General features: G+C 47.1%; 1 protein-coding gene across 2 annotated transcripts in view; it reads left to right on the forward strand.

The window, feature by feature from the left end:
- Window positions 1-290: 290 nt before the first annotated feature.
- erbin (erbb2 interacting protein) overlaps window positions 291-16,387 on the forward strand; it is a 272,967-nt gene continuing 256,870 nt past the window's right edge. Inside the window, exon 1 of one of the 2 annotated variants that reach the window (XM_033018574.1) lies at window positions 291-479. The gene's annotated coding sequence lies outside the window, so the exon portion shown is untranslated. Of the gene's footprint in view, window positions 480-889; window positions 1,093-16,387 lie in introns of those variants that run through there. The other variant, XM_033018575.1, reaches the window with a different exon arrangement.

A 16,387-nucleotide genomic window follows, 5' to 3' on the forward strand; every position in this document is an offset into this window, starting at 1 on the left:
TACCTTGGTGTCAGTGCGAGGCTTTCTATCAAATTTTCTCTCCTTTCTTTCTCTCTCCTTCTATTTCTCCCTTTCTCTTTCATTTTTTAAAATCTCTTCCTGTATTCCTTTCTTTTCCCCTCTCGCATTCTCTGGATTCCTCTCTTTCTTTCTCCCTCTCGCATTCTCTGGATTCCTCTCTCCCTCCCTCTCGCATTCTCTCTATTCCCCTCTTTCTTTCTCCCTCTCATTCTGTTTTCCTCTCTTTCTCTCTTATTCATTCTTCCTCTCTCTCTCTATCATTATTTCTCTCTCTCCCTTTCTTTCTTCCTCTCTCTTTCTCCTCCTCCTTATTTAAATAGTTTCCCCTTTCCCCGCCCGGTGTAAGGGCCGCTAACTCCGCCCCAAGGCCCGGTGTGTGTGTGTTGGTTGTGGGCCGCCGGGTTACAAGTTGGTCGCCGATGAAGGAGCGGGGCTGTTCGCGGCCGTGGTGAAGAAAGGTAACAACAAAATATATAATAACTAAAATGGCTTGTGATTTGTTTGTTTTTTTGGAGGGGGAGAGAAATGTATTGTGAGTGTGTGAGAGAGAGAGAGAGAAAGAGGGGAGATTCGGCCTGGTTTGAGCGGAAACTTGGTGAGAGGCCGGTTTTAAAGCAAACATCTCTTTTCCTCCTCCTCCTCCCTTTCCTCCTCCTCCCCTTTCCCCCTTCCTCTTCGCCCCCTCCTCTACCCCTCCCTCCTTTCCCCGCCTCCTCCCTTCCCCCTTCTCCCCTCCTCCCTCCTTTTCCCCCTCCCTCCTTCCTCCTTCCTCCCCCCTCCCTACCCCCCACCTCCTCCCTACCCCCCACCTCCTCCTTCCTCCCCCCTCCCTCTCCCTACCCTCCTCCCCCCTACCTACCCCCCCCCCCCCATCTTGCACCCTCCCCTCTTAGTGAGAGAAATCCCCTATTGTTTATCTTGAAAGCAAGAGGAGGAAGTTCGGAGCTCTTTTTATTTAAACCCCGACCGAGGTGTTTGAAGCGGACACACATCCATGCCCCACACTCAACCCTTTGTTTCATGTGAGCTGCTTCGACCGTGCGGCGGCCCTGATCTGATGCTTCCTCGCTGGTGTGTTTCACGGTAAACGGGGTGTTTGGGCGATAAGTGTGCTGTACTTACTTACTCCGATAATTGCTTTAGCCATCTAGGAGATTACAGCGAGCAAATGTTAACGTGATTTGGCCCAACTATCTCTCTCCTCTCCCTCCCCGTCTACAGACTCTCTCTCTCACACACACACACACACGTATCTCTCTTACGAAACCTTGACCTCCTTTCCTCTTCGCCTTGTTTCCCCGCCTGTTCGTCTCATGGCCAAAAAAATTCAGATGAAGTCGAGGCATTAGAAAAAAAAAGTAAGTTTTTAAAAAATTGAGCTGTTTCTTGAGAGCTGGGGTGCAGGTGTGTTTGTGTGTGTGTGTGTGCATATGTGTTGATTTCAAGGTTATGCATGCATTTCGACACTGGATTTGTTAAGTTTGTCACGATTGTACTCCCAGCTAACGCAAGATTACACGAATATAATTGTGTTTTTTTTTGGATTGTAGCTCGTTTCGAGGCGATTAATGGACAGGGTTTAGTTCGGCGAAAAAATGTCATGTTGTCGGGTTTTTTTTCTTGCAAATTGTTTGTTTCTGTTTTGATGTTGGGTTAAAAGAGAGGTGCTTTGCATACGTGCTGTAGTTCCGCCTAGGACAATGCAGCATAGGCAAGTTCCTGTAATTTGTATACCCTTCAGAATAGTAGTGCTATCTATCTATGCTGGTGTTGTGAGTGGCTTGCCGGGCTGCGTCGCTAGACGATGCATAACGTGACTTCACGCAGTTTGAATATCACTCTCTGCTTTCGTGATGAATAATATCTAAAATGTTCAGCGGGGCAGCAGCATTCGACAAACGTACACACCGTGGACTATTATTTCGTGTTTAGTTTTATCCGCGAGACCTCGCCCCCAATCCTCGTGGAAGCAAACACGAATCTTGTTGAATCCATTATTTTTTTTTTCTCTTCACTTTGCCACTTGGGAGTGTAGTCCACATCTGGAACAAACTGGCAGAGACAGACATCGAAGCAGACATAATTATGACTTTCGTAATGGAAACTGAGGGAACTGCAGATGCTGGAATCTTGATTAAAACACAAAATACAGGGGTAACAGTGCTTCCGGCAGCGTCTGTGGAGGGAAGGGGTCGAAGTCAAATGACATTTCAGGATGGGATGCTTCGGACCTCCTTTAGTTCCATGGGAAGGCAGGAACGGGGTACTGAATGGATGATCAGCCATGATCACAGCTGGCTCAAAGGGCCAAATGTCCTACTCCTGCACCTATTGTCTGTTGACATGCGGACAGATGGACAAATAGTAAGGGTTTAGACAGACGTGGAAGCAAATAAGAGTAGCCCAGAATACTAACTTGGTCAGCATGCACAAATTGGGCCGAAGGGCCTATTTCCATGCTGTATAACTCCAAAGACATACAGATTTGTGGGCTGTTTGGCTTGGTATAATTGTAAATTGTCCCCAGCATGTGTCGGATAGCATTAGTGTGCGGGGATCGCTGGTCAGCGCGGACTCGGTGGGCCGAAGGGCCTGTTTCCGTTCTGTACCTGTAAACAACACTGTAACTCATCAAAATGTAATATCGTTCTATGAGGGTTGAGTGGCTGAGGGAATAATGCCCTAGACGAGCTATCAACACAAAATATGAATTCCAAACCCATCATGATATATTGTTGGAGTTGAATAAATCTGAATATTGGCACTGGACAACTAATAATAATTGTATTACCTGTATCACACCTGCCTTCCTTTCTTATCTCTGGCCTTTGTTCAAACTCCACCCACTCCAATGCTGATGTTGACCTATTACCTGCCATGCTTTGTCTTGCTCGTTTCTCCCTCACCCCCACCCCCCCCTTCCACCCCCCCCCCCCCCACACACACACACGCAATCAGTCAGAACATGGTCTCGACCCAAAACATCGCCTATTCACGTTCTCCAGAGATGCTGCCTGACCCATTGAGTTACTCCAGCATTTTGTGTCCATTGTGGTTTAAACCAGCATCTGCGGTTCTTTGTTTCTTCACGATCACGTACGCTGGTCCACAGAATGGAAGGCCTGGATTTTGTTTTAAACTGTGCCAGTATCGGAGAGAAGAATAGATTATGTACAGAGGAATGTAGAGGAGTAGATCATGCTCAGAGTCTCTTGCCCAGAGTAGGGGAATCGAGAACCAGGGGACATGGGTAGAAGGTGAGGGGCGAAAGATAGGAATCTGAGGGGTAACTTTTTCACACAAAGGGTGGTGGGTGTATGGAACGAGCTGCCAGAGGAGGCAGTTGAGGCAGGGAATATTGCAACATTCAAGAAACATTCATGGGCCTGTATCACTTACGCAACTTTTTCGTCCATCATAGGTCGTTGCAGGTCGCCGAAAATTTACAACAGTGGCGACCAGAACAAGGTACGACTGTTTGGGCGACTACTCACGACCATACAGGCGTCACCCCGCGACATGTCGCCAGGGTGTCGCATGTATGGTCGTGAGTCGTCTCCTCAGTCGCCCAAAGAGACGTAGCGTCTTTCTGGTCGCCGCTGGATTTCCAACATGTTGAAAAATTTCGCCGACCTGCAACGACCTATGACAGGTGCCGGCAGTTGCCGAAAAAGTCGCGAAAGTGGGACGGGCCCTTTAGACAGGTACATAGATAGGACAGGTTTAAAGGGATTTGGGCCAAATGCAGGCAGGTGGGACTAGTGTAGATGGGACATGTTGGTCGGTGTGGGCAAGTGGGGCCCATTTCCACGCTGTAAGACTCTGTCGGCCATTCATAATTGCTTTACGTTCCCATTCAACCCTTGCCCTGAGATGCAACTTTTTAAGTTGTGCGTTTTTTTTTCTTTTTGTGTGATCTGAACATTTCTGGCAGGACTGGCAGCTCTCCAGATTTAAACTTGAAGGCCACCGCATCGAAACGGGTCCTTCGGCGCACGTGCTGTGCTGACCATTGATCTACCTCCTGTGGCAATGAATTCACAGATTCATAGAAACATAGAAAATAGGTGCAGGTTTGGCCATTCGGCCCTTTGAGCCTGCACCGCCATTCAATATGATCATGGCTGATCATCCAACTCAGTATCCTGTACCTTCCTTCTCTCCATACCCCCTGATCCCTTTAGCCACAAGGGCCAAATCTAACTCCCTCTTAAATATAGCCAATGGACTGGCCTCAACTACCTTCTGTGCCAGAGAATTCCACAGATTTACCACTCTCTGTGAAAAAAGTTTTTCTCATCTCGGTCCTAAAAGACTTCCCCCTTATCCTTAAAGTGTGACCCCTTGTTCTGGACTTTCCCCAACATCGGGAACAATCTTCTTGCATCTAGCCTGTCCGACCCCTTAAGAATTTTGTAAGTTTCTATAAGATCCCCCCTCTTGCCGAGTCTATCCAGTCTTTCTTCATATGAAAGTCCTGCCATCCCAGGAATCAGTCTGGTGAACCTTCTCTGTACTTCACTACCCCCTGACTAAAGAAATTCCTCATCTCCTTCCTAAATGAACGTCCTTTTATTCTGAGGCTATGACTTCTGGTCCCAGACTCTCCCACTAGTGGAAACATCCTCTCCAGATCCACTCAAGCCCCCCATTTCCCTAATGGAGGAATTTGTTTGGTATGTGTTGTTTTTTTATTTCTGTGGACCAACAGCAAGCAATGTGCAATACATGCACTGCTGTAACTTGCTCGAAGGGCCGAATGGCCTACTCCTGCACCTATTGTCTATTCTTCAAATAGTTCATTGTCACGTGTACCGAGGCACAGTGAAAAGCTTTTGTTGCGTGCTCTCCAGTCAGCGGAAAGACAATACATGATTACAGTCGAGCCGTTTGCAGTGTTCAGATACAGGATAAGGGAAATAAGTTTTAAGTGCTTGGAATAATATGATGAATGTGCATCAGGGTGATCTCAGTAGTTTCATGCTTGTGCCCTTTATGACTCGGGTTAGTCATCTCCTTCAAAAACCTGTTTAAGAAGGAACTGCGGATGCTGGAAAATGGAAGGTAGACAAAAATGCTGGAGAAACTCAGCGGGTGAGACAGCATCTATGGAGCGAAGGAAATAGGCAACCCGAAACGTCACCTATTTCCTTCGCTCCATAGATGCTGCCTCACCTGCTGAGTTTCTCCAGCATTTTTTGTCTATCGTGTCTTGCCTTCAATAACCTGATTGTGATGCTTCTGCTGTTGGAATAAAGGGCTGTCGATCAGTTGGCCTCTTAGTTGGATGGAGACTGCATAGTGGTGCAGTGGGAAGGCTGCGGCCTCACAGCGCCAGAGAACCGGGTTCAATCCTGACAATGGGTGCTGTCTGTATGGAGATTGTACGTTCTCCCCGTGACTTAACGTGGGTTTTCTGCCGGTGCTCCGATTTCCTCCCACATTCCAAAGATGTACATGTAGGTTGTCCCCAGTGTGTAGGATAGTTAGAAACAGAAAATAGGTGCAGGAGGAGGCCATTTGGCCCTTCGAGCCAGCACCGCCATTCATTGTGATCATGGCTGATCGTCCCAAATCAATAACCCGTGCCTGCCTTCTCCCCATATCCCTTGACTCCACTAGACTCCACTAGACCCTAGAGCTCTATCTAATGCTCTATCTTAAATCCATCCAGTGATTGGCCTCCACTGCCCTGTGTGGCAGGGAATTCCACAAATTCACAACTCTCTGGGTGAAAAAGTTTGTTCTCACCTCAGTCTTAAATGGCCTCCCCTTTATTCTAAGACTGTGGCCCCTGGTTCTGGACTCGCCCAACATTGAGAACATTTTTCCCACATCTAGCTTGTCCAGTCCTTTTATAACTTTATAAGTTTCTATAAGACCCCCCCCCCCCCCACCCCCTGCATCCTTCTAAACTCCAGTGAATACAAGCCTAGTCTTTTCAATCTTTCCTCACAGGACAGTCCCGCCATCCCAGGGATCAATCTCGTGAACCTACGCTGCACTGCCTCAATCACAAAGATGTCCTTCCTCAAATTAGTTACGGGTTGAACACAGGTTGGCGTGGACACGGTGGGCATGTAAATGTATGTAAATGACATGTAAATGTATGGGTTAATTGGCTAGTCCTAAAGTCTAAATCGTCGCAAGTGTGTAGGATGTAACTCGTGTACAGGGCGATCGCTGGCTGGCGTGCACTCTGTGGGCCAAAGGGCCTGTTTCCACGCTGTCTCTGAGGCGAATACTGAAGAATGCCAGGAATTCAAGTAGGAAGTTGTAACAGGACGCTCCCAAAATATTACTGGGTGGAGTCAGCATTGATTCATGAAAGGGAAGTTGTGTGTGACAAATCCTTTGGAACGTTTTGAGGTTGCAAATAGCAGAATAGATGAGCGGAAGCAGTGACTTTCAGATGGTTTTTAGTAAGGCAACACAGGAGGGACTCGTGGGATTAGGGACAGTGCCACGGACTGCAGTTTTGGGCCCCGTATCTGAGGAAGGATGTGCTGGCATTAGAGAGGGTCCGGAGGAGGTTTACGAGAATGATCCCAGGAATGAGTGGGTTAATGTGTGATGAGTTTGAAGGCACTGGGCCTGGACTCGCTGGAGCTTAGAAGGATAAGTGGGGGGACTTCCATGAAACTTGGCGAATAGTGAAAGGCTCAGATAGAGTGGATGTGGAGAGGATGTTTCCACGAGTGGGAGAGTCTAGGACCTGAGGTCACGGCCTCAGAATCAAAGGACGTTTATTTAGGAAGGAGATGAGGAGGAATTTCTTTAGTCCGAGGGAGGTGAATGTCTGGAATTCAGAAGGCTGTGGAGGCCGTCAATGGATATTTTTAAGGCAGAGATAGATAGATAGATAGATAGATAGATAGATAGATAGATAGATAGATAGATAGATAGATGTTCTTAAACTGTGGCCCCTGGCTCTGGACTCCCCCAATATCAGGAGCGTGCTTCCTGCCTCCGGCGTGTCCAATCTCCCAACAATCCCACTTGTTTCAATAAGACCCCCTCTGATCCCTCCAAACTCCAGTGTGTGCAAACCCAGTCGCTCCAGTCTTTCAACACATGACAGTTCAGCCATTCCAGGAACCCACGCTGCACCCCACCCCACACCAACAGCAAAAATGTCCCCCCCCCTCAAATTCGGAGACCAACACTGCACATAATACTCCAAGCGTGGACCCACCAGGGCCCTGCATGACTGAAAAGGGATGTCCCCGCTCCCACACTCAACTCTTACTACTATGAAGGGCAATATGCCACCAGTCTCCTTTACCGCCTGCTGGACCTGCACGCCCACCCTTAGTTACTGATGCAGGGGGACACATAGGTTTCCCCCTCCCAACCCGAAACCACTTGGACAACAATCCGCCTTCCTGTTCCTGCCTCCCTAGTGGACAACCTCACACCCATCCACACCACACTGCATCTGCCCACTCCCCCAACCTGTCCAAGTCACCCTGCATCCTCATAGCATCCTCACAGTTCACACTGCCACCCAGCTTTGTGTCATCTGCAAATTTGCCAATGCTACCCTTAATCCCTTCATCTAAATCATTGATGTATATTGTAAATAGCTGCAGTCCCAGCACCGAGCCTTGAGGTACCCCACTAGTCACTGCCTGCCATTCTGAAAGGGACCCGTTAAACCCTACTCTTTGTTTCCTGTCTGCCAACCAATTTTCTATCCATGTCAGTACTCTACCCCCAATACCCGTATTGTCTTTTTAGTTATCTTCTGTTGCTCTTTAAAAGTTTACCCAATCCTCTTGCTTCCCGCTCATCTTTGCTATGTTATACTTCTCTTTTATTTTTATATACTGTCCCTGACTTCCCCTGTCAGCCACGGTCGCCCCTTACTCCCCTTAGAATCTTTCTTCCTCTTTGGAATGAACTGATCCTGCACCTTCTATATTATTCCCAGAAATGCCTGCCTTTGTTGTTTCACTGTCATCCCTGCTAGGGTCTCTTTCCACTCAACTTTGGCCAACTCCTCCCTCATGCCTCCATAGTCCCCTTTGCTCACTTCTGATTTTCCCTTCTCCCCCTCAAATTGTGGATTGAAACTTGTCATATTATGGTCACTACCTCCTAATGGCTCCTTTACCTTGAGTTCCCTTATCAAATCCGGTTCATTACCAAACCGGATATGCTTGGCCCATATCACACTCAACCTGTCCTATCCACGTACCTGTCCAAATGTCTCTTAAATATTATAATAGTATCTGCCGCAACCACCTCAAACAGCTCGTTCTATATACCCACCACCCTTTGTGTAAAAAAAAGTAACTTCTCAGCATTCCTTTTAAGTTTCTTCCCCCTCACCTTAAACCTGTGTTCTCTGCTTCTGGATTAATCTGCTCTGAGCAAAAGACTCCGCGTCTCCCTGATCTATTCCTCTCATGATTTTGTACATCTCTGTACGGTCATACTATAAAAGTAACAGTAAAATAAAATAACATTGTAAACTTAAGTCGTATACAAAAATATACTCAGTGTATATACATAGTATACAAAAAGATGCTGGCTGATCCATTGAGTTTTTGTATCAAACGCTGTTTAAAGCAACATATGCAGTTCCATCCTACACATCAAAGATAACTTGCTATTTTGTTTCAAGTTGTAAATGAATAACTCCATTCTGTTACATTGCTGCGTTAAATCTGAAATATAGTGTCTGCTTTCAGCATTAGAAATAGTTGAGACCATTTAATTGAGCATGTGTGTTCCAATCGTTCCTTTTGCCTCCCTTTTATGAATACAGCTGAGAATAAACTTTTACAAAATGGTTGTTGAGGAAACAAGTGGACTATTTTAAGTTGGCAATTGTTTTATTATCAAAGATAAAGATAGTGGGCGACACTGTGGCGCAGTGGTAGAGCTACTGCCGTACAGCGCCAGAGACCCGGGTTCGATCCAGACAACCCGTGTGTTTCCCCCCCCCCCCCCCCCCCGATCTTTTTTTTCCCCCCACACTCCAAGACGTACAGGTTTGTAGGTTAATTGGCTTGATATCCATGTAAAAATTGCCCCAAGTGTGCAGAGGATAGTGTTAGTGTGCGGGGGTCGCTGGTTGCTGCGGATGAGAGGGAATCTCATTGAAACATATAAGATTGTTAAGGGCTTGGACACGCTAGAGGCAGGAAACATGTCTGAAGAAGGGTTTCGGCCCGAAACGTCGCCTATTTCCTTCGCTCCATAGATGCTGCTGCACCCGCTGAGTTCCTCCAGCAATTTTGTGTACCTTCGATATTCCAGCATCTGCAGTTCCCTTTTGAACAACATGTTCTCGATGTTGGGGGAGTCCAGAACCAGGGGCCACGGTTCAAGAATAAGGAGCAAGCCATTAGAACGGAGATGAGGAAACACTTTTTCTCACAGAGCGTGGTGAGTCTGTGGAATTCTCTGCCTCAGAGTGCGGTGGAGGCCGGTTCTCTGGATGCTTTCAAGAGGGAGCTGGATAGGACTTAAAAATAGCGGAGTCAGGGGATATGGGGAGAAGGCAGGAACGGGGTACTGATTGGGGATGATCAGCCATGATCACATTGAATAGCAGTGCTGGCTCGAAGGACCAAATGGCCTACTCCTGCACCTATTGTCTATTGACTCGGTGGGCCGAAGGGTCTTTATCTGCGCTGTATCTCTAAACGGTGTCTGTGGGCCGGGAACGCAGCCGGAGGCCTTTATCGAGGCGCCGCGGTTCCGATGCCTCTCGGATCGCCGCGTAGAAGCCCGGGTCGGTGGAGTGTCCGACGGAGCCCAGGTTGGCACCATGAGGGTGTGAAGTGGGTGTGAAGCGGTGGCAGCGGTACATCTTGGCGACGATGGGGCCTCAGCGATGCTGGAGCCTCGCCGCGATGACTGGTGGGTCGACTCGCGGTCGATGTGTGCGTCCGGGGACTACCATGAGGGGGGGGAGAACAATGGAGACCTGTCGTAGGGGAAACCGTTTATGTGTGTGGGGGGGGGGGGGGGGAGAACAAAAGGGGGGGGGGGGGGGGCGGCGTGCTTCGTAACTTTGTCAGTGTAGTAGGTGGCCGCTATTTGTATACAAGCAAAGAATCTCATTGTGACAATAAATGATTCCATTCCTATTAAACTAAAAGATAAATCTTCAAGACTCTTCTCATATGTACCGACATGGAACAATGAAATTCTTGCATGCAGCAGCACAATAGGTTTGTAAAACAGTGCTCAATGGGTAATATAATAAACATGAAGTTCAATAATTAATAAAACTCAATACAGTGCAGATAAAAAAAATCAAAGCCTAAAGTCCCTGGTGCAACTTTGGTAGTTTGGAGTTTAGTAGAGGGTTGTAGTGTTCAGTAGCCTGCTGGATGGTTGTTGGGAAGAAGCTGTTCATGAACCTGGACGTTACAGTTTTCAGGCTCCTGCACCAGGTTACCTGCGGTGTTCCATGGCTTCAGTCGGCAATGTATCTGGTCAGCATGCGTCCTGGCCCCTATGCAGAACAAGGTTGCCGACCCCTGCTTTAATGGGATCACTTCAGAGAGTACACCCACCTTCAGCTAATATACTCAAGAGGTATTACCTCCAGCGGCTGCAGGAGGTGCCCCCCGGGACACTGAGGCGGTCGACTGGTTGGTCGGGCGACGAGAGGGACGTTGGGTCGTGGGTCTGTAGCAGCCTGGGGCTCACCTGGATCATGGGGTGCTCCAGTACTTACAGCAGGCGGACTTTGAACTTTCTCTTTGTAAATGGCCCTAATATACGGCGACTGTGGAGTTGTGCAAAATAATTTCACTGAGCGACACCAAAGAACCACTGAGCCATTGAAAATCTGCTGAGTTCAGGTGCAGGGGTCCCAAGCCAGACGTCAACTGTCCATTTCCTACCACAGATGCTGCTTCAGCTGTTGCCAAGCAGCTATCTAATCCCATTGTGAGATTTGTGGATTGACAGTAAATTCACAAGTCATAGGAGCAGAATTAGGCCGTTCGGCCCATCGAGTTCTACTCCACCATTCAATCATGGCTGATCTATCTCTCCCTCTCAACCCCATTCTCCTGCCTTCTCCCCATAACCGCTGACACCCGTACCGATCAAGAATCTATCTATCTCTGCCTTAAAAATACCCAATGATTTGGCCTCCGCAGCCTTCTATGGCAATGAATTCCACAGATTCACCACCATGTAACTAATGAAACAACCCCTCATCTCCATTCTAAAGGTACACACAGAACTTTTTTTTCATTTACTATCTCGTTTACAGTGTGCTATGTTTACATATTCTGTTGTCCTGCTGCAAGTAAGAATTTCATTGCTCTGTCTCGGGCGTATGACATGCAGTGGCGCAGCGGTAGAGTTGCTGCCTTACAGCACCAGGGACCCGGGTTAAATCCCGACTACGGGTGCTGTAAGGAGTTTGTACATTCTCCCCGTCACCTGCGTGGGTTTTGTCCGAGATCTTCCCACACTCCAAACATGTCCAGGTTTGTAGGTTAATTGGTGTGGTTAAAATGTAAAATTGTCCGGAGTGTGTGTAGGTTGGTGTTAGTGTGCGGGGATTGCTGTTGAGTTTAGTTTGGAGATACGGCACGGAAACAGGCCCTTTGGCCCACCGAGTCCACGCCGACCAGCGATCACTCCGTGCGCTAGTTCAGCTTGGAGATACAGCGTGGAAACAGGCCACTGGTCGGTGTGGGCTGAAGGGCCTGTTTCTGTGCTGTATCTAAACTAAAATGAAATACTCTTGACTTGACAGTGTCTTTTTAAAATTGCTGTTTTTTCCCCCCCTAATAATGTAAATACGGATTCTGTTCTACTCTTCTGTAGTTTTTGCACAATCCGCAGGCATGGCCACTTTCATTTCACCCCACATCTTGTATGTGTATGTGACAAATAAACTTGACTTGACTCTAAAAGGCAAAAGTAATCTGGTGAAAGTGTGAATGCAAATAAGCTGCTTCACGCTGGCAGTAACAAAATGCAACTTGTTTATTCTTGGTGGTGGACAAAGGAAGATTCTGAAATTGAGTCTGAAGAAGGGTTTTTGGCCCGAAACGTTGCCTATTTCCTTCGCTCCATAGATGCTGCTGCACCCGCTGAGTTTCTCCAGCATTTTTGTGTACCTTCGATTTTCCAGCATCTGCAGTTCCTTCTTAAACAAGATTGTGAAATTGGATGGTAGACAAAAATGCTGGAGAAACTCAGTGGGTGAGGCAGCATCTATGGAGCGAAGGAATAGGCGACGTTTGGGGTCGAGACCCTTCTTCAGACTTCGATTTTTTTCCAGCATCTGCAGTTCTTTCTTAAACATTGTGAAATTGATGGGTCGTTTGTGTATTTTTGCATGCCAAATAATGAGTTACAATTTGCCATTGCAAAATTGGAGTTTTTCCTCAAGAAATCGTGTTGTCGTTTGGGTTTGTACCAATACAGGAATTTCCCTTTCATCGATGGCTTCCACGTAGTATGCTGAGCATTCGGAAATATGGGTCATTTGGAGAAGAGGAAGCAGCACTCTATTATGGAGCAGAAGTAAATTCTTGGAAAATCCCGAAATGGTTTTCAGTCATAGAGTGATTCAATGTGGAAACAGGCCCTTTGACCCAACATGCCCACACCAGCCCACATGTCCCCGTTACACCAGTCCCACCTGCCCACATTTGGACCATATCCTTCCAAAGCTTTCCGATCCATGTACCTGGCAGTGTACCCGGCATGTACCATTGAGGCAGTGCAGCGTAGTTTCACGAGATTGATCCCTGGGATGGCGGGACTGTCATATGAGGAAAGATTGAAAAGACTGGGCTTGTATTCACTGGAGTTTAGAAGGATGAGGGGGTATCTTATAGAAACATATAAAATTATAGAAGGACTGGACAAGCTAGATGCAGGAAAAATGTTCCCAATGTTGGACGAGTCCAGAACCAGGGGCCACAATCTTTGAATAAAGGGGAGAGAGTTGTCATTTAAGACTGAGGTGAGAAACATATATTTCACCCAGAGAGTTGTGAATTTGTGGAATTCCCTGTCAGAGAGGGCAGTGGAGGCCAAATCACTGGATGGATTTAAGAGAGAGTTAGATAGAGCTCTAGGGGCTAGTGAAGTCAAGGGATATGGGGAGAAGGCAGGCACGGGTTATTGATTGGGGACGATCAGCCAAGATCGCAATGAATGGCGGTGCTGGCTCGAAGGGCCGAATGGCCTCCTCTTGCACCTATTTTCAATGTTTTTACGTCCAACTGTTTCTTAAACATTGCGATGGTCCCTGCCTCAACTACCTCCTCTGTCAGCTCGTTCCTTAATAATAATAATAATAAATTTTATTTAATGGGCACCTTTCAGACATCTCAAGGACACCTTACATAGTAATCGGAATAAAAACATATAATCGGAATATAACAAGTAATAAAGACATCACAGAGACACAAATTAAAAACAGAATTCAATCCAAAAACAGAAAATCAAAAACACAGTGTGAAGAGAGAGCAGCGGCAGACAAAGCGCGCCAGCGTCCACTCTCTCTTCACGGCAGCCATCTTGGACACAGACCTACAGGACTACAATTAGACAAAAAAAATCATCCCCCCACAGTGGATAGCACTGTGGAGGAAGGCACAATGTCCAGTCCCCACCCCATGTTCACCCCAAAGTCAGGCCTAATGAGGCCACCGCAATTGCCTCTACGGAGGCCCGATGTCCCTGGCCGTTCTCACCGGGTGGTCTTGCCCTGGCGTCGGGAGAGTCCTTTCGGCGGCTGGGCCACCTGGATTCTGATTAAATCTTTTCTTCACCACAAACCTCTATATCCTCTTGTCATCCATTTCCCCAACTCTGGGTAAGACCATTGCAACGTGCTTAAACTGGTGAAGCAGGAAATGTGAGTTGTTGGCATTGGCTTTAAATCTAAGCCTATAAATTTGTAGCTGGATCTTTAATTAAGGTGCCCATTAATTTGACAATAACTTTAAAGATAAATCCAATAGCGTTTCTACCCCTCTAGGTTTAGACGAGAGCCCTTTCTTGCATTTCTCTTCTTAAGATCTAAAACCATTTGGCCTACTTTCTGATTTGTAATGAAAGGGCATTTGGTCCCGAAACTGGAAAGTCTGGTTTACCTAAATACTTTCAGAAGACTTCCTAATTATGGGTTTGAAGAAGGAACTGCAGATGCTGGAAAATCGAAGGTACAAGAAAATGCTGGAGAAACTCAGCGGGTGCAGCAGCATCTATGGAGCGAAGGAAAATATGCAACGTTGCCTATTTCCTTCGCTCCATAGATGCTGCTGCACCTGCTGAGTTTCCCCAGCATTTTTGAGTACCTCCTAATTATGGGTATTTGTTTGGGTTCATTTTGGCTGTAGCATCTGTTGAGTTGTATACACTGGTTTAATCCAGGAAATAGTCGCCATGAGGTGTTGTGCAATAGTTGAACAGAGTTGTACATTGGAAACATTATGTTACTCCAAGTGCAATTTAGAGCTGGCCCCTATAGATCCTGTAAGATTGTTAAGGGCATGGACACACTAGAGGCAGGAAACATGTTCCCGATGTTGGGGGAGTCCAGAACCAGGGGCCACAGTTGAGAATAAGCGGTAAGCCATTTATGAACGGAGACGAGGAAACACAGAGAGTGGTGAGTCTGTGGAATTCTCTGCCTCAGAGGGCGGTGGAGGCAGGTTCTCTGGATGCTTTCAAAAGAGAGCTAAATAGGGCTCTTAAAAATAGAGGAGTCAGGGGATATGGTGAGAAGGCAGGAACGGGGTACTGATTGTGGATGATCAGTGATGATCACATTGAATGGCGGTGCTGGCTCAAAGGGCCAAATGGCCTACTCCTGCACCTATTGTCTATTGTCTATTGAGTGCTCTTGGCTGAAGAAGGGTCCAAACCTGAATCGTCATCTGCCCATGATCCCCAGAGATGCTGTTTGACCTGCTGAGTCTGCAGTTTAGTTTAGAGATTCTGCTGAGTCTGCAGTTTAGTTGAGAGATTCTGCTGAGTCTGCAGTTTAGTTTGGCGATATACAGCGTGGAAACAAGCCACATTCCGTCCACCGAGTCCACGCCAACTATCAATCACCCCTTCACAAGTTCTATGTTACCCCACTTTCTCAATTTACACACTAGGTGCAATTTACTAGAAGCCAATTAACCGACAGACCTGCACGTGTTTGGGATGTGGGTGGGAAACCGGAGCACCCAGAGAAAACCCACGCAGGTCACGGGGAGAAGGTACAAACTCCATACAGACAGCACCCGCAGTCAGGATGGAACCCGGGTCACTGGCGCTGTGAGGCAGCAACTCTACTGCTGCACCACCGTGCCGCCTACAGACCTTGTCTTCAATATGTTTACTGCGGCTGCAGTTTCCAAGTGACGAACTGTTTGAGGAAAAGGAAGACATTTTGTAGATGCCTTTGTTGATTATTCAGTGGGTTGAACAGAATATCTTGTGGGTTTTTTGAAAATGTTGTTTGAATTTTTTTATTTGATTTTTATGACCCAGCATCTGCAGTTTATTTGTTCTGAGCAGTGTTTCATAATTCCTCCAGAATTATTCTCATGTGCGGGGTGCTTTCCTGACACACACACACACACACAGACACAGAGATGAAAGTCCTTTTGGGGTTTTTCATTGGCAGAACATGTTTAATTGCTGCCGCTGAATATTTAACTCTTCATTATGGGTAACAATGCCTTAATTACAGGTCGTGGCGAGAGGCCGCAATTATTTTATCACTAGGTGAGCATTAGCTGGGGCAGAACATTAGTTGAAGTGGCACAATGCTGTTGTACTCGAGTTTGCCTTGATTGTATTTATGTTTGGTATGATCTGGTTTGATTGGAGAGTGTGCAAAACAAAGACCAGGCACTCCCCCGCTTGCATAATGGTTATGTTATGTGAGCCCTTACATAAGGGTAAATGGATAGGACAGGTTCGAGGGATATGGACCAAGTTGGGGAAGTCCAGAACAAGGGGTCACAGTTTAAGGATAAAGGGGAAGTCTTTTAGGACCGAGATGAGAAAAACATTTTTCACACAGAGAGTGGTGAATCTCTGAAACTCTCTGCCACAGAAGGTAGTTGAGGCCAGTTCATTGGCTATATTTAAGAGGGAGTTAGATGCAGCCCTTGTGGCTAAAGGGATCAGGGGGTATGGAGAGAAGGCAGGTACAGGATACCGAGTTGGATGATCAGCCATGATCATATTGAATAGCGGTGTAGGCTCGAAGGGCCGAATGGCCTACTCCTGCACCTATTTTCTATGTTTCTAAACGCAGGCAGGTGGGACTAGTGCAGATGGGGCATGTTTGTTGGGGTGGGCAAGTTGGCCAGTGCCTGTTTCCACGCTGTACGACTCTGTACCCGACTCTAAGTCACGGTGG

The sequence above is a fragment of the Amblyraja radiata genome, chromosome 3 (genome assembly GCF_010909765.2).
Source record: "Amblyraja radiata isolate CabotCenter1 chromosome 3, sAmbRad1.1.pri, whole genome shotgun sequence".
NCBI classification, from domain to species: domain Eukaryota; kingdom Metazoa; phylum Chordata; class Chondrichthyes; order Rajiformes; family Rajidae; genus Amblyraja; species Amblyraja radiata.